Source organism: Phodopus roborovskii, unplaced genomic scaffold (assembly GCF_943737965.1).
Source record: "Phodopus roborovskii unplaced genomic scaffold, PHOROB, whole genome shotgun sequence".
In the NCBI taxonomy this organism is placed as follows: Eukaryota; Metazoa; Chordata; class Mammalia; order Rodentia; family Cricetidae; genus Phodopus; species Phodopus roborovskii.
Window position 1 is genome coordinate 9,130,327 of NW_026126585.1, and position 27,663 is coordinate 9,157,989.

The window sequence follows — 27,663 nt, forward strand, 5'->3', positions numbered from 1 at the left end:
TCTGTCCCATTGCATATCGAAACCCAGAACCAACATTTCTTCCCTCATGGCTCACTATCACCTGTCTTCCAAATGTCTCAGCATAGCCCTGCCCCCCGCCCTGAACAAAACTGCATGCTTTTCCATTTTACCAAGATCACTGCTGTAACGCTCCTTAATTGTTTTGCTTTTGTATGGATGTTTGCAATTACAAAATATGTTTTGTTTTTTTCTTTAAAGTAGAATCCTTTGGTTTGACGTGGTGGCCCAGTCATTAAAGACATTTGCTGCTCAGTTATGGAGACTGAGGTTCAAATCCCAGCAATGGTGTAATAATCTAAGTATCTCTGAAACGCCTGTCACTCCAGCTACAGGCATCCAAAGCTCTCTTTTAGCCCATGAATGCAGCAAGCCACATATCTACACACATGCACATCCCATGCACATATGCTCACAAAGCCACATACACACTCATGTAAATAAATAGTATCATCTTTAAAATTGTTAGCACTTAAAACGTCATGCTCAGTTTACATGTTTTACTTCCCTTTTCAATTGTCATTTACTCTTATTATTATTATTGTTATTACTTTTATTTTTACCTTGAAAGACTCTCTGAAATTATCATTGAAAGTCCTGTCCCCAGTTTCTCCTCCCTGGTCTTTATAAACTAACATTTCTGTGGTTTTATCTACACTCAGGGGACACTTATCTAGAAAAGACTGTCAGCAGCCTTAGTCTTAGTGGTGGTTTAAATGACAATGTTCCCTATAGGCTCTGGCATTTGATTGCTTGCTCCCCACTTGGTAAATCCGCTTGGGGAGGCCCAAGGGGTGTGGACTTATCAGAGGAGGTGATGCAGTGGACACAAGCTTTGAGAACTTAAATACTCACACCATTTCAAGTTCATTTTTGTGATATAAACTCTCAGTTTTCAGCTTCCAGGGAAAGCCAACCTGTCACCTGTAGCTATGCTGTCCACACTTGAAAAAGAACGCACCCTTCTACAAACTGCCTTAGCCAAGTTATTTTACCACAGCAGTAATTAAGTAAACTACTGTACACAGCTTCCATGGTATTGTCTACAATACAAACATTTATCCTTATCTGAGTAAAATATCAGCGTTTGTATATCACTCTCTAGCTCAAAGGCATCTTGTTATTTGGCAAAATCTTGTACATGAATGAAAAAAAAAAAATCCAAAAGGACAAATAAAACCTCGATCATATCCCAGACAGGATAATGTTTGTTTTTTCCTTATTTGATCTTTTGTCTGACCTTTGAATGTATGCACATTCCCCCAAGTAATTTATAGTCCTGTGGAGACCAGGGTGCTTCTCCAATAGCAATGAGTTTCAGGCTATGCTTTCCTCCAACTGATTCTCTCTGTATATATTTCAATCAGCTTGTATAATTTTGAGTGTAATAACTAGGGTGGAATGACTCCATATCTTATTTTCGTAAGCATCCAGCATGGATCATAAGGCACCAGCTTATGAATAACATTCATGCAAATAAAAAGCACCATCTATGACCTTACTTTGAAGGAGGTAAAAGTTCCTTGGCCTGAGTAATACCATATTTACTTCAAACTTCATTTTACCTGCAGGGTGAAATAATGTTCAGGTTCCCAAGCCTAGGGGAGCTCAGAACTTTCCGATGGCTGATCCACCTCCTTATACCACAGAAATAGTCACTATGTATTTCTAGTTCTTTAGAACATTATGATTGTTCCTAACCACAGAAGGAACAATTGAACATGATTGGTTGGACTGAAAGGCTTGCATTGAATACTGTTTGACAATGATGGACCATTCAAGGAAGCTCCTAATCTCTAAATCCTGATTGTTAAAAAGTGTAACTGTGGGGATCATAAAGCACCCTGGTTACCACAGGACATTAGAAACACTAGTGTTTAAAAGAAAGGAAACAGATTTGGGTTTTAGCCCATCTTTGTGCTTGTGAAAACTAGTTGATTTTTTTCTCCCACCAGATGTCTACATTATGGTCTGAAAATTCTATCAGAGGGGAAGACACCTATGATGACTAGTCACTGATGTGGTCAGAAATGAGCCTGTCAGTGATGTTCAGTATCTTGCTAAGCTTTGATGATTGACAGGTAAGGCAGATAACTCTCTTCTAAGAGTGTACTATTATTGTTTTGTGTGTACATGGTGTGTGTGTAGAGTGAGGAGTTCCTCAGTCAGGCCATACACATGGCCGTGAAAACAAGGCTTTATGGAATGGGTTCCCACCTTTCGTTAGTTGCAGGCACAAAACTCAGGACACTGGATATTTGGGCTGAGTGACTTTACCTGTTTAGAGATCTTGTGGTCCCAAATAACATAGTTTAACATGAGATTTTCATCTTACCAGCATGTTTATCAGATTATGAGAGCACTTCATGCTAGGGAGTCCCTATCTCTCTTAGTCATTTATCATCTGATTTTCTGGCTGATCGGTCATAGGCAAAACAGAGAAGTAAAATATGATTTGGCCAAGATAATTGCTATGGGGATTTTCTTTTATTCATTAAAGTTGAATTCTTTGTGGCCCTGCAGTGGTGGCTTAGCAATTAAGAGCACATACTGCATTCAAGTTGGCTTCACAGCATTGAAGTCCAGGGACTCAGTATTGCTTATAACCCCAGCTCTAAGGAAAGCAATGGCCTCTTCTTGCCTCCATGCATTCCTGCACTCACATGTGTACACACATAATAAAAAAATAAAATCCTTTAGAGTTTATTTCCTCCCAAAAATGACCTTTCTTTGAAATGTGGATTTATTTTTTTTTCTTTTAGAATCAAAGCAAATGGATAGATGAATTTATCAAAACCTCTGACATTTGGAAGAAGTCTGTCTTATGAATAAATGGAATGTTCTGTTATCTTAATATATGACAGGCCAAGCTTGTCCTTACAACTGAGACACGTTTTTAAATTACAGTCCCTGTGCCCATTCATTTTCCTAGCTAAAACAACTTCAAGAAGAGGTCAAAGGTCATAGTAAATCTTAGCGCTTTTCTCTCTTCTTCTTAACAGTAAGCCCCCACATAGTGCCATAGCCTCTGCCTGCCATGAATTTAGTCTTCTCAAGAACTTTGCAATAAAACTTTGCTTTGATTTTGCAATCACAAGAACCTGGGGATTTTGATTTCTCATGTAAGCACCCCCAGTAACTTATACATTCATGGCTAGTCTGTTTTTCCTTGAATAGTGTGCCATGTTCTCCCTTTAAATATACTCTGGTATATAGGTGGGCATGTGTGGGCCTGTTACCAAGGGTGGTGGTGAAGGCAAGTGCATGTGGAGGCTAGAGGTCAACCAAAGGCATTGCAAAATCCATCTTGTTTTTAAGGAAGTATGCCTTCCCTAATCAGGAGCTCCCCTTTGCCTAGGCAGGCTGAAAAGTACGATCCATGGATTTGCCAACATCAACCTCCCCAAAACTGAATTAAAACATGGTCCACTGCACATGACATTTTCACACAGGTGCTGGGATTACAATAAGACCCTCATGCTTGCTAAGCAAAGTCTTTACCTGCTGAGTCATTTTCCAAGTGCAATGATGCAGTTCTCTGTCTTGCCTTTTTTAATATTCAAAACAAGTCAAAGAGGGAAAAGAGTTTGCACTTGTTTATTCCACAATCAGTGTCATTTCTAGGTCCACACATGGAACATTATAGATGCTTAGTAAGGATGCTGAGGATAAGAATAGGAACATTCAATGTAACATAAGGCTGATACCAGACATTAAAAGTGCCCTTTCTTCATAATATAGCTTAATGAATTTTCTTTTTCTTTCTTTCTTTTTTTTTTTTTTGATGTATTCCTTTTCAGCAAATTGCTATTTATTTTGAAGCTTTTATATGACAGATATTTGATATTCACTTAATGAATTTTCAAATGTTCAACTTTGCACCTAGAAAAATTCTAGATGTTGAAAGCAATTACACTTTCAAGGTTTTCTTTCATTTTAATTATTTGCATACATGCCCATGGATGCAGGTACACATGGAAACCAGAGGAGGGCATGAGATAACCTGCAGCTGCAATTAGAGATTGTTGTGAGTGAACAGATACAAGTTTTGGGAACTGAAGTCAGTCAGAATTTAACCACCTCTAGAGCCCCCAAAAGATTGTTTTAAAATCATGCAGTGATACTATATGATGGAACTGGCACACTCTCCCTGTCATGGCCATCTGAACATCTGTATTTATGTAAGGATAACACTGAAGAGAAAGTCTTCCTTTGCCATATGATACACTGGCCTAAGAAGCAGAGTTCAACAACCAGTTGCTAGGAAACAAATTTTGAATTTTCTTTGAGAAATAGTAGAATCTGTGTCTTCCTAAGCTTGTCCAGTGACCAAAGGCATGTCTTCAGCTATTTGTAACTGATATTCTCTCTGGGACACTCAAGAAACATTTACTTCTACATGAAGAAATAAACCCATTCTTAAAAGGAATACAACATCCATTTTTAACTCATGTTTTTGGAACAATTTCACCATCTTCCTTGTGCAAGTGCATGCCAAATTGAGTCCTTGGATTTTGGTTTTCAAAATTCTGTGCTTAAGAACATTTTAAAATGCTGTGGTGGTTATCCTCAGAAATATATACTGTGACATTTTAATTTGCTCTGTTGTACAAATTGGTAAAGCATTGCTTGAAGTAGGGCAACAGGACTCAAGGTAATTATTCTCTTCCATCTCACCAGAGATATATGAATCCTACTTTAAAGATTTTGCACGTTATAGGACTGTATTGTCTCTGTAAAGTACATTTAGTGTCAGAAGGATTCTGATGAGGTTTTAGAATAATAATTGGGAACAAAAATCCCCTCAAGCTATTTAAATTAGGATTCTACCATAGCTTCTAGCAAATCATTCTGCAAGCCTTTCACTGCATGTTTATTTCTCTCCCATAAGTAGATTATGGTAAGAGGTGCCAGGAGATTCATACCTCTGACATGCAGTGATGGGTTTCTGTTACTTCAAATTTTCTTTCTCTCAAAGTGCAACAATCAAAAACCAAAGTATCATCATTATAACTCAGTTATCAAAGAAGATAAGTGACAAATACACTGACCATCAATAATTTTTAGTGTGTACTTTATTCATTTGGACCAGCTTTCTGATGGACATCAGCAACAGAAAGGATAATAGGAACCATGTTTTATTCCAAATTCCTGATCAAACTTCTAACATGTACAAACCAGCTCCCATCTCTGTGTTATAGACAGGGACAGGATTGGAAAATCCTGTGGGTCTGAATCTGCCTGGTTTGAGACTATTTCGAATACATCCTGATTCCTTATATCTTCATGACTTGAATATGTAGTACATGAAATCCTTATAAGCAAAAAATTCACAAAATAGATGACCAATATTGTACAGCAGATAAAGGCACTTACTGCCAAGTTGGATTACCTGAGTTTGATCCCCAGAACCTTCACAGTGGAAGGAGAGGACAGACTCTGACAAGTTACCTTCTGACCTCGATACTCACACCATGGTATATACATACCTAGATTCACATTGGCACACTGTAATAAATAATTTTAGTATACAAACTTAGAAATAAGCACAAAACGTTATTGAAATATATTGAACCTCTCTCAGCACTACTTTACATACAAATTTATGTATCTAAAACTCACTGACAACATTTATCATATTATACATACTGATCAGGTTTGGGACAATGAATGACAACGCAACATACCCACACTTATGGGACAATTTGAAAGCAGTGGTAACAGGAAAGTTCACAGTACTATGTTCCCACATAAAGAAACTGGAGAATAATCACAAAAGAGAATTAACAGGACACCTGAAAGATCTAGAACAAAAAGTAAACTTAGCCAGGAGGAATAGACACTAGGAAATAATCAAATTGAGTGCAGAAAACAATAAAATAGAAACAAAGAGAACAATAAAAGAATACATGAAACAAAGAGTTGGTTCTTTGAAAAAAATCAACGAGATAGATAAACCTTTATCCAAACTAACCAAAAGTCAGAGGGAGAACATACAAATAAACAAAATCAGAAATGAAAAGGGGACTATAACAACAGACACTGAGGAAATCCAGAGAATCATCAGGTCATACTTTGAAAACCTGTAGTACATACACTTGGAAAAATATAAAGAAAATGGAGAATTTTCTGAATAGATATCACTTGAAAATTAAACCAATAACAGATACATAATTTAAATAGACCTATAAACACTAATGAAGTAGAAGCAGTCATCAAAAGTCTCCCAACTAATAAAAGCCCTGGGCCAGGTGGTTTTAATACAATATTCAACCAGAAATCAAAGAAGAGCTAATACCAATACTTCTCAAAGTGTTCTACACAATAGAAGCAGAAGGGTCATTGCCAAACTCTTTTTATGAGGCTACAATTACCTTGGTACCAAAGCCACACAAAGACACAACTAAGAAAGAGAACTACAGACCAATATTCCTCATGAACAATGATGCAAAGGTGCTCAATAAAATACTGGCTAATCAAATCCAAGAACAAATCAGAAAAATCATCCACCATGATCATGTAGGCTTCATCCCAGGAATGTAGGGATGGTTCAACATATGAAAATCCACCACACAAAAAACTGAAAAAGAAAAACCACTTGATCTACTCACTAGATGCAGAAAAGTCCTTTTACAAAATCCAACACCTGTCAGGGATAAATGGAACATACCTAAACATAATAAAGGCAATATATATCAGGGCAACAGTGAACATCAAACTAAAGGGAGAGAAACTCAATGTGATTCCTTTAAAATCAGGAACAATACAAGGCTGCCCACTTTCTTCATATCTCTCCAATATTGTACTTGAAGTTTTAGCTAGAGCCATAAGACAACAAAAAGAAATCAAAGGGAAATAAATTGGAAAGGAAGAAGTCAAACTTTCACCATTTGTAGATTATAAGTTAGTTTACATAAGTGACCCCAAAAATACTACCAGGGGATTCCTTCAGCTGATAAACACCTTCAGCAAAGTAGATACAATATTAACTCCAAAAAAAAGTAGCCCTATTATATATATACAACAACCACAAACAACATAAAATATCTTGAGGTATTTCTAACCAAACAAATGAAAATGCTATAGAACAAGAACTTGGAGTCTTTAAAGAAGGACATTAAAGAAGATACCAGAAAATGGAAAGACCTCCCCTGCTCTTGAATAGGCAGGATCAACATAGAAAAAAAAATAGCTGTCTTACCAAAGGCAGATTACAGGTTCAATGTAATGTCCATCAAAATCTCAGCACAATTCTTCACAGCCCTTGAAAGAACAATACTTAAATTTGTATGGAAAAACAACAACAACAAAAAAAATCCATGATAGCCAAAACAACCCTGTACAATATAGGAACATCTGGAGGAATCATCAGCCCTGACTTCAAGCTTTATTTTAGAGCTACAGTCTGAAAACAGCTTGATATTGGCACATAAATAGACATGTAGACCATTGAAATAAAATTGAAAACCCTGATATTAATTCACACACTTAAGAACACTGATTTTTCACAAAGAAGCTAAAATTTTACAATTGAAAAAAAAGTATTTTCAACAAATGGTGCTGGCATAACTGGATGCTGATATTTAGAAAATTGTAGATAGATCCATAACTATCACCATGCACAAAACTTAAGTCCAAATGAATCAAAGATCTCAACATAAATCCAGCCACACTGAACCTCTTAGAAGAGAAAGTGGAAAGTATCCTTGAACTAATTCGTACAGGATACTGCTTCTTGGACATAACACCAGTAGCACAGACAATGAGATTGGCAATTAATAAATAGGATCTTCTCAAATTGAGAAGCTTTTGTAAGGCGAATTACACAGTGGACAAGACCAAACGGCAGTCCACAGAATGGGAAGAGATATTCACCAAATCCACATCTGACAGAGGCCTGATTTCCAAAATATACAAAGAACTCAAGAAGCTAGTTACCAGAACATCAACTAATCCATTTAAAAAGTGGGGAACAGAACTAAATAAAGAATTCTGAATAGAGGAATCTAAAAATGGCTGAAAGACATGTAAGAAAGTGCTCAACATCCTTAGCTACCAGGGAAATGCAAATCAAAGTAACTCTGAGATACCATCTTACTCTTGTCAGAATGGCTAAAATCAAAAAAACCAAAGACAGTATATGCTGGGGAGGATGTGGACAAAGGGGAACACTCCTGCACCATTGGTGGGAGTGCAAACTTGTACAGCCACTTTGGAAGTCAGTATGCCAGTTCCTCAAGAAATAGGAAGCAGTCTACCTCAAGATCCAGCAATTCCACTCTTAGGCATATACCCAAAAGATACACATTCATACAACAAGGATATCTGTTCAACAATGTTCATAGCAGCATTATTTGTGATAGCCAGAACTTGGAATCAACCTAAATGACCCTCAACTGAAGAATGGATGAAGAAAATGTGGTACATTTGCACAATGGATCACTACTCAGTGGAAACAAAACAAAAACAAACAAGCAAACAAACACAAACAATGGAATTTTGAAATTCAAAGGCAAATGGATGGAACTAGAAGAAACTATCCTGAATGAGGTAACCCAATCACAAAAAGACAAACATGGTATGTATTCAGTCACATACAGTTTTTAAACATAGAGCAAAGGATTACCAGTCTACAATCCACACCTCCAGAAATCCTAGGAAACAAAGGAGAACCCTAAGAGAGACACACATGTTCCCTTAGAGAGGGGGAGAAGGACAAGATCTCCAAAGAAAATTGGGATCATGGAAGGAGGGAAGAGGGAATGAGGTTAAGTGGAGGGGAGAGGTGGGCATGATGGAACAGGAAGATTGAGTCAGGGAAAGAACAGAGGAGAGCAAGAAAAGAGATACCATAATAGAGGGAGCCATTACAGGTTTTAAGAGAAATCTGGCACTAGGGAAATGTCAACAGAGGAATCTTAAATAGCTAAAAGACACTTAGGAAATTGCTCAACATCCTGAGCCATCAGGGAAATGCAAATCAAATCAAGTCTGAGATATCATCTTACACCTGTCAGAATGGCTGAAATCAAAACACCAGCAGCAGTTTATGTTGGAGAGGATGTAGAATATGGACTACTGTCCTCCACTACTGGTGGGAGTGCAAACTCCTACAGCCACTTTTGAAATCAGTATGTCAGTTTTTCAGGAAAATGGTAATCTTTCTACCTCAAGATCTACAGATTCCAGTCTTAGGCATATAACCAAAGGATGTACCACAAGGACATCTGTTCAACTATGTTCATAGCAGCACTGTTTGTAATAGCCAGAACCTGGAAGCCACCTAGATGCCCCTAGAACCTGGAAGCCACCTAGATGCCCCTAAACTGAACAATGTATAAAGAAAATGTGGTACATTTACACAATGTAGTGCTACTCCACGGGGAAAAATAATAATATCTTGAAATTCACCGGCAAATGGATGGAACTAGAAAAAAATATCCTGAGTGAGGTAACCCAGACACAGAAAGACAAACATGGTATGTACTTACTCTTATATGGATATTAACATACAGCAAATGATTATTAGCCTACAATCCACATTTCTAGAGAAGCTATGAAACAAGGAGGACCCTATGAGGGGCATGCTTTTCCCCTAGAGAAGAGATCACATCTCCTGAGCAAATTGTGAGCATGGGGGTGGTGGGGTTGTGGGAGAGGGAGGTAGGTAGTAAAAAGAGGAGAGAAGAGGAGTTGGGGAGAACATGAGGGATCAGGAAGGTTGAATTGAGGTATAAAATTAGAGGAGAGCAAGAAAAGAGTTACCCTAATATAGGGAACCATTATAGGTTTAAAGAGAAATCTGGCACTGGGGAACTGTCTAGGAATCCACAAGGATAACCCCAACTAAGAATCTAAGCAATAGTGGAGAGACTACCTTAACTGCCTTTCCCCTATAATGAGATTGATGACTACCTTAAATGCCATCCCAGAGCCTTCATCCAATAGATGATAAAAGCAGAAGGAGCCACAGACAGCTAAGAACTGAGCCAGTCTCCTAGAATCCAGTTGTAGAGATGAGCAAGGTTTGATGAGCAAAATGGTCAAGACCATGCTGGGGAAAGCCACAGAAACAGCTGACTTGAGTAAGTGAGAGCTCACAGACCTCAGTCTGACTGCTGTGGAACCAGCATAGGACCGAACAAAGCCTCCTGAATGTGGGTATCAGTTAAGAGGCCTGGCTTCTATAGGGCTTCTGGCAGTGGAACCAGTATTTATCTCTAGTGCCCAAAGGGTGTTTAGAGTACATGTGAGAGGGCAGAGAGGATAAAAAGGGAGGGAAGGAGGGAGGGAGGGAGAGCTGGGGGGTAGGGAGGGAGGGAGGGAGTGAGAGGGAACTGGGATCGACATGTAAAATAATATATTAAACTAAAAAAAAAAAATGCTTTGACTCCAAAATTTAAGTTGAAGGACAAGTTACTGGGGAAAAGGATTTCTATTTTTGTTTCCACAGAAAATGAAAAGATGTGGATTCCTTCCAGACTAATGTGGTTTGATCACGCCAGACCACCTGAAACAGAGTACAAGCTGATCCTACATTCAAAACAGCTGGACAAAACAGCCCTACAGACTACAGCCAGGATATCCGAATCGAATCCCCCAAGACAGCGCCCCTTACCAGCAGGAAGTAGTTTGGAAAGAACGATGCCCAAATTCCCAACTATTGTGTATAAATGTTTATTTTCATTTAATTGGACTGTTATATAAAATTAAATAAAATTTAAAAAAAAGGGACTTTGGGAGTCCATTCCCCTTGAGGAATACTCTTTCAGCCTAGATACACCTGGGAGGGCCTGGGCCCTGCCTCAAATGATGTGACAGACTTTGATGATCCCCCATGGAAGACCTCACCCTCCCTTGGTAGTGGATGGGGTGTGGAATGGGGGGATCAGTGGAGGGCATGGGAGGATGGGAGGGAGAAGCAACTGGGATTAATATGTAAAATAAGATTGTTTCTAAATTAAATTTAAAAAATTGAGACAATGTGAAAGCCTAGTCCACAACTGGGCCTCAACAAATGACAGTTAATGACAATGATGGTACTAGCAAGAAAACTGATAGTAGTCATACAAATAAGAACATGGATTCAATTCTTCTTTTGTGAACAGACACCACAATAGGTGCTGACAAATAAATATAAACTACACTTAGTATACCATTAATTATTTCTTAGGCTTCTCTGAAATAAACACAAACACATACTGTGAAACACACAAAAGATAAACATGTGTGGTTTAATAACTTAAGATGTTATAAGGAAATATGCAGAATAATAATATAAATACTACTTTATAAAGTAGTATTTATAAAGAATTCATTCTTGACTATTTGCAACAGGGTATTGTGTTTCGCTTGTGAAATGCCATCCAAATGGTTATGCATTTGAACCCTGAGTCCCAGTTGATAGTGGTGCTTGGGAGCCTGGGAAACATTTGGAAGGTACTTTCACTGGTGCAAATGGGATGCTGTGGGAAGGCCTTAAATTTAGAGACACAGGCCTTACTTGACGTTCCATCTCTTAGTCCCGACTAAAGATGCTATGTGACAAATGCCTATTGCTCATTTTAAACCTTCACTGCCTTGATAGACTTGTCTTCCAACTATAGGTCATGATGAGCCTTCCTGTATCAAATGGCTTCTTTTCAGGTATTTGGTCACAACAGAGAGAAAAGTAACTAATGACCAAGATATTGAATAGCACTACCTAGGGAACATTCTTAGCTATCAGCCAGAAGGCATCTTATCATTCACTACATGTAGAATATTTTTCCAAGTCACCTGTACTAGAATATAGGTCCACATGACCAGAGATCAATTGAAACTGGGTATTGAAATTACATAGTATGACAATGATCATCCAGTGATTGAATAGCAGCAGTATTTTCTTAAAACATGATTTCACTGGACCATAAACCATATGGCAACGTGATACGGAGCTACAATGACCAAAACTGGATTTTCATCTAAATAGTTTTGAGCCCAGATGAGATTCCATCTGTCTAAACAAAAAACACAAAGCCAATGTGTTGGGTTTTTCATTTTTTTTTTTTTGCCACATGAAATCAATGCAAGAAAATGATTTATATTTCCTTAAATCAAAATACTAACTGCTGGACACATATTGACTTAACAAAGAATATATTGATACTGAAATGTTGCAAAAATTCTTCCCTCAGACTGTCATATGGGATCAGGGAAAGCAAGCCAATATCATGTACCTGGAGCATATCCACAGACAGTGATGGGTTTCTCCAAAAATAGATTCACCTCTGTCACCCATCACAAACATTTTATTTTAGAAATAGGTTTTAGTAATATGACCATGGAATGTCAACACTGGTCCCAATTTCCTACTTCAACCTGGAAGTTCTTAGAAAATGCAGTACTTGCTTTTAAAAAGTTACCAAAATATAAGCTAGCAAATCAACTTGTTAGGTTGTATGTAGTCAATTCTCCAGTAGTGACATCAATGATTTGATACCTCTTTTAGTACGCATGCACATGGTCATCTTGTTTTCATTTAAAAATGTCAATTAAACACCCTAAATAATTAGGGAGCCACAAATTTAAACTAGTCTGCGTATGTGACATAAATTACATAACCCAATAAAAGAGATTAATGATTGGAGTTAAGAAATGGGCAAAGTATCTGATTTTTTTCAAATGGGCAATACACATATGACAAGCCAAATGAACCAGGGCTGGTGGGTGTGCATACTTCTTTTAACTTCAGCTTGTAGGAGACAGGGCAGGTAGATCTGTGTGAGTTTGGGATCAGCCTGGTCTACATAGCAATTTCTAGTCAGGTATGGCTACACAGTGAGTCCTGTCTTTAAAAAATGCTATTTGACATAATTAGGAATGATGAAATAGATTTCAAAAGCAAAAAGCATATGATTACACATACCTTAGGATGTCTACACTGAAAAAGACAAGAGTTTTGCTAAGTAGAGATGAGATGCAGAGAAAACATAAAACTCCTCATAGTTTACAATGGGTGTGTAAAATGTGGTATCCAGCTTGAAAAACTGTTTGGCGGCTCCTTAACATGTGAAATATACAAATATGCTTTAAGATTCAGCTTTAATGGTTAATCTTCATAGTCAACCTGACTTGGTTAGAGATCCCCCAAGAGATCTACCACTAATTATATCTGCAGGGAGTTCCTAGAAAGGCAGAGGAATTCATCCTCCCACAGGCTAGCATTTCTGGATGGAATAAAAAAGAAAAGAAAATAGGTCAAGTCAAATGAACACTAGGATTAACCCTTCTCTGCTCTCTGCTTGTTGGTACTATATGAAGAGGCAATTGAAGGTCCCACGGCTATGCCTTCCATCTCCACCAAGATAAACTAAATCCCTTTAAATATTGAGCTGAAATAAATCCTTTGGTTCTTAAGTTGTCTCTGTCAGTTACTTTATAGCAACAACATGAAAAGTAATTATTAAAAATGATCCTCATTTTAGACATGTATCTTAGAGAAATGTGACCAGATACAAGGAATACAACAAATAAAGATTAAAATAATAGTTTCAGGCAAACAGACAAATTAGAAATATTTATATCAAAAAGTACAAACAACACTAAATTTAGTCAATTGATAAAAGGGTTGGCAATTGGATGATGTTCTAAACATAGAATGTTATTTAAGATATAAAAGAGATATCATCTTGTCTTTTATAAATAACATGAATGGAACTTCATCATGGCAAGCAAAATAAATCTGGCATACAGGGCATAGTCTCACTCATTTGTGGAAAAGAGACAATCAATATTATGAAAATAATAGAATGGAACATGGTAGTCGGGAGAGAATGCACAAAGAATTGAGAGCTCCAAAACAGTTATGAAGAATGGAATCTGATTCAACAGCACAGAAAGGTAACTACTAATGAAAGTGTGTGTGACACATCTCAAGGTAGTTAGTACAGAATTCCTACCCCATGAAAATGATGAATGTTTAATCCAGTGCAAGTGTTTATTTTCTTGATTCAATTATTGCATTTATTATATGCATTTACTAAATTTCTGTAACACAGCTTACTGAGATGTGCAAATGTTATTTCTCAATGAAAAAGAAAATATAATAGGATTGAAGTCTTGATACTTGTTACAGATCCACCCACTCATATGCCAAAAGAAAAAATATTTGAAAACTTATGGTAAATGAAGCAGGTAACATAGGCAAAATTCAGCCATGATTCCACAGAACCTTTTAAAGAAATTACATTTTTTGAATTGGAAAGATCATACAAAGTTGATAAAAGCAAGTGTGATGGGGAATATCCTTCTGTATATATGTTTTGCCAATTGGTTGATGAATAAAATGCTGATTGGCCAGTAGCCAGGCAGAAAGTGTAGGTGGTGCTACCAGACTAGGAGAATTCTGGGGAGAGAAGATAGAGAGAAGCCTTCAGAGAGATGCCATTTAGCCACCAAAGGAGTAACAGTTCTGGTATTCTCCAGTAAGATAAGGCCATGTATAAATGTATAGATTAATAGCTATGGGTTAATAATTAAGAGAGGGCTAGCCAGTAAGAAGCCTAAGACATCAGTCAAATAGTTTATAATTAATATAAGTCTCTGCGTGTTTATTTGGAACCAAAGTGCAGCAGGACCAGGCAGAACAGGAATTCCACTACATATAGTAAAATATGTGAATAAAATTTTTATCTTATTGTTTAAAAAAACCTTTCTTTACTGTGAAGAACTTTTCCTGTCCTTCTAACATCTGAGAATATTTCACAAGGTTTGGATTCATATCTAATAATCTAATTACTTACAGAAGCAACCTGGGAAATAAATTCAGAGTCAAAGTCAGATGATTATAATCACTTTAAAAAATATAAAATTAAAAGAAAAAAAGTAAATGCTTCTTCTTTACTAAGCATGAAAGAAATCCAATAAAAATCCACAGGGATTATGTTTTTATCACTGAGTTCTAATCATACTCGTCTTACATAGATCCCTGTACAAGAAGCAAATGTGATAAACATGACAACAGCATAAAACACATTATAAAAATGAAATACCGAACCAAATATGATTGAAAGCTGAGCTATCTTGAACAAAGTCTGGTGAATATATGATCACCCCTTCTGAGGAATGCTGCTCACTAAATCTAGCTTTGATTTACAATGTCCAAAACTTACCAAGACATGCTTCCTAATGCATGTACTCAGTCACAGCTGAATTGCTCACTAATATACTATATTCCCCTATGAACAAACCCATTTAATAAGGTTGCCAGTGCCAGCTTTTGAACAATGCAGCCCTCACTGACATTCTGGAGCAATAGCTCTTAACAATTAGGTGTCATTGTGGCATCATAACTTGCCATTGTCTTCCGTACAAGAGATGTTCTTCTAATCCATACAATTGACATAAATGTAAGTGTCAGGCCAACCCACCAAACAAGTGGCCCTCTGAAGCTCATCATCAGAAATGAGCTGGCATCTGTCTCCTTGTCCTATATTGTTTTTCCATATCAATTATTTTCGAGTCTTTGAAAAGATGCCAACCCTGTCATTGATCTTGAAAAGCAATTCCCACTGAACAGAAATGTTTCTCTTTTGCTAATGTCTTTTTAGGAGTTGGAAAGATGGTTCAGTTGGTAAAGTGGTTGCCTCCTAAGCAGGAGAACCTGAGTTCTATCCAAGGAACCCATGAAAATGCATCAGTTCAGGTGCTGCATGAGTATAATTTTAGCACTGGAGAGGCAAGGGCAAGCAGATCCTCAGAGCACTGACCGCATAGACCATCTCAACTAGGGAATTCCAGGTTCAGTGAGAGACCCTGTCAGGAAACAAAATATGGATGGTGCCTGAGGAATGGCACCCAAGGTTGTCTGTCATCTGGCCTTTACACATAAACACACACACACACACACACACACACACACACACACCAAGCACATTCACAAAAATGGAAAGTTGGTAACTAAACAGAATGCAATATGCTACATAGATGTTAAACAAATATTCAGTGATATGCTTTCCTTTAAAAATCAAGACGCAGCAGAGCAGTTCAGGGCAATGGAGCAAAAGGGCAAAATAAAAAGAAGAACCAAGGGGCATGTGTATAACAAGCCATGTTGTATCCTTACCTAAATAATTAAAAAATGCATGCATCTTGACAAATTGACATTGATGATTGAAAACTGCTTAGAGATGCAAGGTGTCCAAACCAAGTCCAGACTGATGCTCTAGCCATGGTATATGGAGTATCCTTTCCCTCTCCCACTACCCGGAGCACACTGCTGAGTGTGCAATATTCCAAACCTGTCCACTCCATCTAAGTTCTGATCAGTTCACCTACCTTGCAGAAGGTTCCTAAGAAGGTGAAGGTTTTCCTGCAAACCTTCCTTAAGAGCTAGAACCCAAGATAGTGGATGGATAAGTAATTTTTTAAAAGACAGATTAAATAAGAATAAAATAAAATGTAATAACAGATAAAATATAATTTTTAAAAGTTCAATAAATGTGCTTGTTGATATAAGGGTTAATATGGAGAAGGAAATATAAATAGAGTACTAAAGTATTTAAAACAAATAAGATATTAAATATGAAAGTGAATTAAGAATTAATTGAAGGGTTCACTGGTCATATTCAGCTAAAGAACAAACTAGTGCATTGAACAATTAAGTCTAAGCAAACTCCAGGGAGCAGCTAAAGGAATAAAGAAAGCAGAAATAATGAAAAATATGTAAGAGATATGGGAAATAGAAGAGTCAACATTCATTAATAGAAGTCCCAGCTGTGGAAACACCAAAAAGTGGGAATAACTGAATACATAACAAGCAGAAATTTTGAGTGTTAAATAAAGCTGAAAGAAGGCTGGAGCAATGGCTCAGCTGGTATAGACTAGGCTCACAACCAAAAATGTAAGAAAGCTGAAATAGCAGATGAAAAGGGTTCATAACACTATGAGTAAGGACTGAGGGCAGACTTATGAAAAGGAAAAATGATCTATCATCACATAAAAATCCCAAAATGAAGTTCTACAAGCGTCCTGAAGAAAACAGTTTGCATTAACAAAAAAGCATGTGTCAAAAATAGGAAACACTGAACTGAACATGCATGGCCATCAAAGCCATGGGTATCTAGAGTGCTCTAGAAATGAATACAATTTACCCTCTTTGAAGGAGTTCGAAAATAAGAGTGCACCAGAAAGGAACAATAGGACAATACAAAATAAAACCTTAAATATATTAATTGATGCCTAACATTTATACCTAATTAGAAAGCAATGCATGCTTTTTGGATCCTTGTGAATACTGAATATCAGGACCATCTCTGAGAATATGAAGCCTTCATAGTCTACACACTAAGGTCCAGGTGAGCCAAAGATATATAGTGAGACCCTATCTCAAATAATTTTAATTTAAATAATACCAAGATGTTAATTGATGGGAAAATGTATATAGGAATACAATTGTGGAGGAGGAGGAGGAAGAGGAGGAGGAGAAGAAGTTAGGTTATCTATTTCATTGTCATTAATAAAACATAAACTGGTGTTTTCAGTAATTAAGTGGATACTGTATTATCATCAGTGGCCTGGAGTGATGGCTCACTAGTTAAGAGTTAGTATTTTAACAGTTTTGATGTCAGGCTCCCAGGACCCATATCCAGCAGAGGCTCACAAACACCTTGTTAGAGTACAGGAGGCCCTATTGAATAAGTGTGTCACTGGGGGTTGGCTTCAAGGTTTCAAGCCTCTCTCTCTCTCTCTCTCTCTCTCTCTCTCTCTCTCTCTCTCTCTCTGCCAATCACAGTGTAGAACTCTCAGCCTTCATGGCAATAATTATTAAACCCCTGAACTGTATGCCAGCCCCAATTAAAGGTTTTCCTTTATAAGAGCTGCTGTGGTCCAGAATTCAAGGAATCCTGCAGAAGAGGCACATGGAGGTGGGGGTTGCAGGAGCCAGAGGGATCAAGGACACCACAACAAAAGTCACAGAATCAATTAACCTGGTCCCGGAAGGGCTCACAGAGACTGAATTGACAACCAGGGCCTGCATGGGACTGACATTGGCACTCTGCATATGTGTTACAGTTGTGTAGCTTTGTTCTCTTGTTGGACCCCTAACAAAGGTTAGGATCCTACCCCTCATTCTGGGTTGCCTTGCCCAGCCTTAATACATGGGGAGGGTCTTAGTCTTATTGCAACTTGATATGCCATGTTTTGTTGATACTCATGGGAGACCTGCCCTTTCCTAAACAGAAACCGAGGAGTGGATCTGGGGTGGGAATATAGTTGCTGGTTGAAAGAAAGGAACCAAGAAGAGTGAAGGGGAGGGAAACTATGGCCAGGATGATAATTAACTAACTAACTAACTAACTAACTAACTAACTAAAATAAATGAATTTATTTTTTAAAAAGTTGCTGAGGTCATGGTGTCTGTTTATAAAAATGGAAACCTAATGGAGGTAGTCACTGTACTTGCACAAAAGGGATAATGAAAAATAGTAGATGGTCAATGTAATCAAAAGAAGGAGCTGACAATATTCCACCTGGGCTCAGTCTTTCCACTCCCCTTTCCTATGACACTGACCATTTTAAAGGGTTGGTCCCAGAAACTTTGGTCTGTAAATGCATTCGGAGCAAATTCATTTGTATTCCATTTGCCAGGCTGACTGTTAATTTTTCCATTTTAAGAATGGAACTTTATAAACCTTCCCCATCTCCTAGTGTTTCTTAGCATCTTCTAGAAAAGATATGTATAGGCTTTTGATATTGCAACATAATGCTATTATCTAAAAAAAAAAGTATACTTAGAACTTAGTGTTATATGCTGGGGATCATTGCTGGTCATCACTAACCTTATAACCAATGACAGTCCCAGATGTGCGTTGTCAAATTCTCGTCAAAAGTAACTCTGTTCCTTTGCACTGATGGTTAGCAAATAAGTCTTAACTGTTTCATGCTTAAGAGTATATCTTGGCTGGAGAAATGTTGCCATGGGTGAAAACACTCCATGCAAGCAAGTAGACATGAGTTTGGATTCTCAGGATCCATAGAATCCGGGCATTTAGTTTTTGTGTCTGTGACCTTAGTGCCCACACACAGAGATAGGGGGAAGTGACAGAGGACTCTCTGCAAGCTTCCAGCTAGTTATGCTGGCTCTTGCAGCAGAAAGCAACAGAGACCTGCACTCAAGCACTGCAGAAAGTAAGGACTGACACCCAAGCTTGTTCTATTTCCTGCTCATGTGCTCTCCTGTATTCACACATGCACCATACACATCATTCATGCACACAAATAAAGATAAATTGATAAACAGTGTTTATGATATTGAATCAACTTCAGAATTCCACATCTCTTGTAATACAGTGACTTTCAGGACGGCTGAGCTACATTTTCTCTATTTATAAAGATTAAGAATCACCCAAAGGAGTTGGAGAAATGGATAAGTAGTGTAGAGGACCCACATTCAGTTTCCCGAACCCACATGGTGGTCCACACCTGTAACTCTAGTTCCACGGGTTCTGTTCCAATGTTCTCTTCTGGCCTCCAAGGGCACCAAGCTGGCACATGATGCCATCCATAGCTGTGAGCAAAAGTTCATATACATAAAATACAGGTATATAAAAATAATCAAATAAAGATAAGGAATATTCTGCATGTATTAGTATGCTTATTATTATTAGTGTAGCCCCACTGGGATAATGCTGATGAAACAGTCTTTCAACCAATTTGTAGTAGTCAAAGGATGATTAATTTCCTGGTAATATCTGTCTGATTTATGAAAAGGGGTTGGGGGGTACACAGAGAGCCTCCTCTGGATAGCTGTTTGATCTTTACATTTTAAAAGAGAATGACATTTATTTAAGAGAAGATAGCTGGAAATCAAGAGTCACCTAATAAAATCTGAGGCTTTCTGCCAATATCCTGCGAGTTAATAATCAATAAAAATATTGGTCCCTAAACTGGTATCACACACAGGGTTGTGAATAGTCTGTCTTGAAAAAAATCACAGGCTTAGCAACATGCTTCAAGAACACAACTTACTTCACACTTCCTCAGGAAAAACAAGCTCACTCTTTGGATTTCCATTCAGTGTTTTTACAATTAAACCTTCCTTAAGTGATCAATAAACCAAGTCCTGGAAGGAAAAATGCAGTGAGCATGTGTCCTTACATTGGTACTGTGGGGGACTATAGAGCTGACAATGGGGTCTCAATAAAAAACAAGCTATATGCTCTGGGGGACTTGGCCTTTCTCCCTTCTGTGAGGGACTTTATATGAATCTATTAGAATACACCTTGTATCCTAGTTCCTCTGGTGATGTGAATTATAGGCTGGTGATCCTTTGCTCTAAGTCTAAAATCCATATATGAGTGAGTCCCCCATGGAGGGACACTGCCTTAACCTAGAGACAGGAGAGAAGTCCTAATCCCTACTTCAAATGACTTGACAGATTTACATGACCCCACCTGGATGACATTGCCCTACATGTGGAATTGGGGTGGGGGCATGAGAGGGGAGGGTGGTCAGGGTGCAAGTGAGGAGGGGAGAGAGGGTAAGAGGGAGGGAGAGGGAGCTGGGATCACGACATGTAAACTAAAAAATAAATAAATAAATAAATAAATAAATAAATAAATAAATTGAAAATAAGCTATAGGCAGATGACTAAGGATGTAAGTGTCCAGAAAATGTAATTAGTGACTTAGGAGATACATTTTTTTAAAATTACAGCTTTTCATCTTTTTAAGAGGCCAGAGATTAGAATGTACTGGCAGGTTATAATGTGTGTGTCACAGACATAAACAGCAGTCAAAGGAAATCACAATACTACTCCCCTAATGGCTGTGCTGAGGTGACAGTTTATCATTTACTGCTGTATTATCTAAGTCCAGCATTTTGATGGATTTCTCTCTAATAGGTATTCCTTCAGTAAGACGTAAGAACCTAGCTTCAGATCTTGATCTTGAGATTCACTGTGCTGGGCACTGAGAGAACCAATGCAAACATGTAGGAATTTTATTAAAACATATTTTATTCCTCACTGGTCTCTGGTGGAGATTCTGTTATTTAGAAATAAGCTGATCGCCACAACACTAAACTAAGCTAGATCCACACAAAATGCCATTTCTGGGTAGCTTGTTTTTCAGTGCCTTGGGCTGTCAAACCTGATATCATTTCTTTCTCACCCTCCCTTTCTCTCCTCTCTCTCTGATTCCTAGCCAGATGCATTGTTTGTTCTTATCAGGTGTCTAGACTCACAGCGATTACTCTATTGACCCAAGTACAACAAGATAGGCTGACTACACAAAGGGCTGTGTGTCAGAAAGCTGCAGGAGCTTACGAGTGCAAGAGCAATTTCTCAGAACTTTACAGTCTCATCTAAACAAGCTTGGTCCAGAACACAAAAAGTAGATTGCACATTAACCTCTGATTGCTTGCATGAATGTTATGAAATTTTACACAACTGTAATGGATTAAGACACAAGTTTACAGAAGCTCACAGAGAGGGCAGGAGAGATGCTAAACAGCTAAGAGTTTCTTGCTGCTCTTTCAGAGGAACAGAGTTAGGCATCCTTGTTGGGTGATACACAAGCACTTGTAGCTCCTCCTCCAGGGGATCCAACAATCTCTTCTGGCCTCCACAGACACCTGCATACATGTGCACATACACACACACACAGACATAGAAATAAAATAATTCTTTTAAAACAGATGAGAGAATGCTTTAACAAGGTGGTCCAAGGAGGTATCTCAAGAGGCCAGGAGAAGAATCCTTTCCCATGCAGTCCAGGAAAAAAAAAAAAAACTGGAGGCTTGTATTTCAGATAAACTGTGGATTCTTGTGCCTGGCTTGTAACAAATGCTTTATAGAAAATTTTGGTATGAGTTGAATTTTGTTTCTGTACTATATATTGGAATAACATATTGATTTAAATACTAATATTAGGAATGATCCAGAATGAATTAAGAATTTTTCTGTAAAGTTAATATTAAAAAGAGAGGCAAGAAAGTGACAATTACAGAAATAGTCTAAGGACGTCTGAACACCAATTCCATAGACAATGTACAAAGAAGAATCTGAAGTCATTTCTTCAAAGTTGAAAGGAAAATGTGAAATAGGATAATTGTAGTTGGCTATCAATATAAATTAATGGCATCTTAATCAATATGTTGATTTACTATTCATTGTCATAAAATATAAGCAATACCTTAAGATTGTCTTGAAATTACTGAAATAGGAAGGATTTATATGTTCTGATATTCATATCTTCTATAAAGCTTACGGAATTTAAACAACATGAAATAGGAATCAGGCTAGAAAGATGGGTCAATTAAACAAAACAGAAATAGGAAAGAAAAAGTGAAGTCAAATTTTAGTAAATGATAAAGGCACAATGTAAACTGACAAGATTATAGTAAAATTAGTGTGAAAATATTGCTCAGGAAATTACAGTCATTCTAGAAATAAATAAAGCAATTCCTTAACCACACATTTCAATATAGTCTAGATAATATGTGTTTTTGTGTCCAAAATCAATTCCATGAAAAAATATAGTCTAAACAGGAAGCCACAAAATTTTAAAAGTAAATGAATAAATAGTTATTTGTATTTTGACCACAAAAGTTTAAGTATGTACGACACAAATACATTTCTCCAAAATATTGATATTTCTGATTAAATTGAAACACATATGTATAAGATTCTCACTAGAAAATGAGGCAACTAAAATGTTTACAATAAATCGCATCCATTGCCGCAATAAATCCAGGAATCTCATGACACTATGTTCTGCTGGTGTCATCCTAAAGAGGTACTGAAAACTGCACAAGCAACTTCGGATTCAGATACTCTACATCTACACACTATATAAAGCTGGCAAGTGAATAGTGTAGACATGGATTGATGTAAGAATATTTGTGGCGGTTCTGTTACCAGCCGAGAAAATAAATGTCAGCTAAGCAACTGCTTACATCTGTGTAATTGTGTACATTCTTTAAAGTCATACTTTAGCAAAAGTAGACTCATGTGTAATACTCACACTCAGCCACATACTTTATATTAACAGGGAAAGTATGTCTAAGAGGTATAAAATGTTAAAGCAATTTTCTCTACACAGTTACATCAAGAGCAGAGGCTACAGATAACGTGGATGTATGATGACTTTACTTTTCTACACACACATACATACACATTTTACTTTGATATTTAGAGTCCCTACATCGCCACATAGGCATCATCTATGACTACATTTTGCATCAAATTGTCTGATTCCTTGTTGAAAAATTACTGTACTTTATTGTATTTCTCTACCCTGCCTGCCCTTTAGAATTCCAGACAGTATCCAGAAAATATCCTTGTCAGAAGGCCTTCATCCTCAAAAGACAGTAAGTAAATTATTCAGGGATACTGATATATGTTTTTCATGCTTTAGATTTGCTTTACTTGACATGCAATTAGGAGGTTCCTAAACTTGTTTTGCCATAAAACTCATAGAAGCACTGCTTTGAAGTTTAGACTGCCAGACCAAATGATTCAGAAATTTACAGATGGTTGATTTAGAAATAGAAGTTCAAAACAAATATCACATATATGATACATATCCACACACATAAATACACCACATTTGCATAAACATACCACAAATATCACACATACGTCACACCAGGCATTATACATGAACTATATACAAATACTACAAACATAGACAGATACCCATCACCTATATACACACATATTGTGAGACAGTTGCACTGTGAAACCTGACACTTTGTCAGTGAAAATCAACCTTGGGTCAGGAGGCAGAGCCAACAGCTAGTTGGCAGGAATTAGCCACAGAGAGTACAAAGGAGCCATGAAGACATATAGATAGACCAAAAAGACCAAAAAAAAAAAAAAAAAGTAGGGAGAGACTTGTAAATTCAAGGCCTCTTTTGTTTATGACAGCTAGACTCTCTCTCTCTCTCTCTCTCTCTCTCTCTCTCTCTCTCTCTCTGCCACTTTGGAAATCAGTATGGTGGTTTCTATGGAAAATGGGAACCAGTCTACCTCAAGATCCAGCAATTCCACTCTTAAACATACACATTCATACAACAAGGACATCTGTTCAACTATGCTCATAGAAGCATTATTTGTAATAACCAGAACCTGAAAGCAACCTAGATGCCCCTCAACCAAATAATAGATATAGAAAATGTGTTACATTTACACAATGGAATACTACTCAGCGGAGGAAAAGAAAAACCCAATGGAATCTTGAAATTCACAGGCAAATGGATGGAACTAGAAGAAACCATCCTGAGTGAGGTTACACAATCACAGAAAGACAAACATAGTGTGTACTCACTCATGTATAGATATTAGACACAGAGCAAAGGATTACCAGATTACAATCCATACCTCCAGAGAAGCCAGGAAACAAGGAATACAGTAAGAGAGACATACACAGTCCCCCATTCAAGGAGAGAGAGATACTCTCTTTCTTGGTCTTAGTTAAAAAGGAAGGTGAGCTGTTTGCCGCTCTGCCTCTGTGAGGCAGCAGGTGTTCACTTTAACATCTGATTCCCAAATATAACAGAATAATAGAGACTTAGTTAAAGAGAATAATAGAGACTTAGTTAGAAACTACTTCTGGTGGCAGCAGCTGCAGAGTCTGTGCTGGGAAGACAATCCAGGCCACAGGATGATTATTGGGACACTGACTATGCCCACAGGCCCACAAAAGATAGTTAAAATATCGGTAGATTCAGGTGCAGCCATTGAGCTCATGGAAAACAACATATATATTAAACACACATCCTATGCATCATATACATACCACACGCAGAATACACATCATACCCATATACTATACATTCCTCCCATAAACATACCATGTATGCATCATCCACATGTGTACATCATAAGAATGGCACACTTATACCTACCTACCTATACACACACACACACACACACACACACACACACACACACACACACTACAGACAATACATACAAACTACATATGCATTGTACATATCCCTTATCCAAAATAAATAGTACATAGAGAGATTACACACACAATACATTCACACTTCATAGAGAATCATCACAAATACACATACCACATGCACACAGGCTCCATACATATACCGCTATTCAAACAGCCCAGTGTATTACTTCTGATCAGGAAAATGATTAAATTAGCCTAAGCTTTCAAAGATGACACCAAATTGCAATCACAGCACCTATGAGAAAATGATTCAAATTTAGATGACACTGCTGAGGAAAGATAACTCCATGGAGGGATAGAAAATCTTACCTATGATTCTGATGGATTGAAAATGCAGGCGGTGTACCACTTACACTAACATTGTTCAATACAAATCCAATACAGCATACATTTAGGTGTCTAATGGGCACATTAAGCCTAGAGGAACTCAGAGACAAAAGGAGTGGGCATGGGCTGTCACCAGGTAAGCAGACCTCAGGAAAAGGGAAGGTGAACAGGTCTGTGGAATGGAGACAGAGGCTATGTTTAAAAGCCTGGCGATGGTGTTTGTTTCTGAAAGTGGAGAGAATGACAACCATTGAAGAAAACCATCATGTGGACTGGGTCGTAAGGGGAAAAGAAGAGAAATGGATGCCATCCAACACTGATGAGGAAAAATGTGGGCTAGGGGTATTTCAGTCAGTAAATCTGTGCAAAGATAAGGATCTGAGTTCAATTCCAGAAATAATTTAAAGAATAAACATGTACGTAGTGAACAAAGAAACCTGGACATGCCTGTGCAAGTGTAGGCAGGTGGATCCCCGGGGCTTGTTAGCCTGCCAGCCTAGCCTCCTTTGTGATTTCCAGACCAGTGAAAGAGCCTGTCTCAAAGATCAGGGTGGATGCCTCTTGAGGATCAATATACAAGGTTGATCTCTGGCCTCCACATGCTTCGCAAACACACATATATACACACAAACATATTATACACACGCACACACACACACACACACACACACACACACACACACACACACACACATTCCTCTATTAGATAAGTGAGATATTCAAGCTTCAAGTTGTGAGAGGTGCTCATGTCTTGACCATGTACTTACTGTACTTACTAGTGGGACTGCTGGATTATGGGACATACCTTCCCGACCTTTGAAAATAGATGCAGTAATTCTCAAAATTGAGACTTTCAGAGTCATAACCAGGGGTAGGTAAAACACAGATATTTTTGGTTCTGTTGGCCTCCTGTTTTCCAAAATGTTGTTTGTTTTTAGTCTCCAACTCAAAAAAAAAAAATTTAAGAACTGCAAACGATTTTCTTGAGGTAATACTACTTACCCTCAACAGTCTTGTGCTGAGTCTGGCTTACTCAGATACTGCAAGTGAAAATATACTGAGTTCCACTTATGAAATTTCTGACAAATACAGAATGCTTTATAGTATAAGTATGACTCATAAAATATTTATATATATTTAAATACATATACATAATTATACCAAAAATGTCATTTATCTGGAATACTAATGTTAGTGAGCATACAGTGTTTATCATGTAACACAGATACCATCATTAGCTCTTTCTTTTCATGCTAGACTTAGATACATAGCTTCCATAAATTATTCCTTGGAGAAACTGTAAATGGCATTGAAGATGTGCAGCCTCAGTCTGTCTGAGTTCTACCACACACTACACTCCTACTGTTGGATTCTCTGCTTTTCAGGTCCTCAGTCTTGAGTGAGACACAGCCCCAGACTCCATGTCTGCTAATCCAGAGTCTGTTGGGGACTTATATGCATGCATTATGTGTGCATTAGCCTGTTTAAAAATGCATCTCTCCTCAACTGGAGAGGATAAAGAAAACATACCAGCTCTTAATGCTGCCTTATGCTCCCACCTGCCTCTGTATCTTGCTGGCCTGATCCAACTGTCTAAGGGGTCACCCGACTCCTCCAAGGTTCTGATTCTAAATTAAGTCCTATTCCAGGGAGGCCAGGTAGGAGAACTCGTGGCTTATCCTTTTATTTTCTTCCTTCCTTCCTTCCTTCCTTCCTTCCTTCCTTCCTTCCTTCCTTCTTTACTTCCTTCCTTCTTTACTTCCTTCCTTTCTTCCTCCCTTCCTTCCTTTTTTTCACCCAGAGAAGTACATTCAACAAACCAGTCCCTTGTTTTCCAGAGGTTTTATGAGCAGTTACCACTTTTTAGTTGAGGGGTCTAGGGCCAGGTGCATGACTGGCATCACGTGCTCAAGCACCTGCTCCAGGGAAGGGCTTCTGAGGTTTCACCTGGCTTCTGAAATGTCAGCAGTCACCACAGTGCTCTGGTTGTTAAGAGTTTAACATAGACCTTTATACCACAAAGTCGCTTTCTAATTGATGAATCTTCGTTATTACCAGCCTTTTAGGAGTTTAAGAACATTTGCAGGCAGGAAGATCATTGGAAACGCAAACTCATCATTCAGCACATGTACAATAAGACAGACCTTTTATGTCAATGTGACAGGATTGAACAGGTTTGTGAGGACTTTACTTCACTGTGTTAAGTGAGGTCTGAAGACCACAGCCCTGAGTGTGGGCAGTACCACCTGTGGAGACTTTCACTGGACAGAAAGGACACGGGCAGCTGAGCACCAGCACCCATCTCTCTGCTTCCTGACTGCAGATGGGGTGTGGCCAGCAGCCTCACCCTGCTGCCACCTTG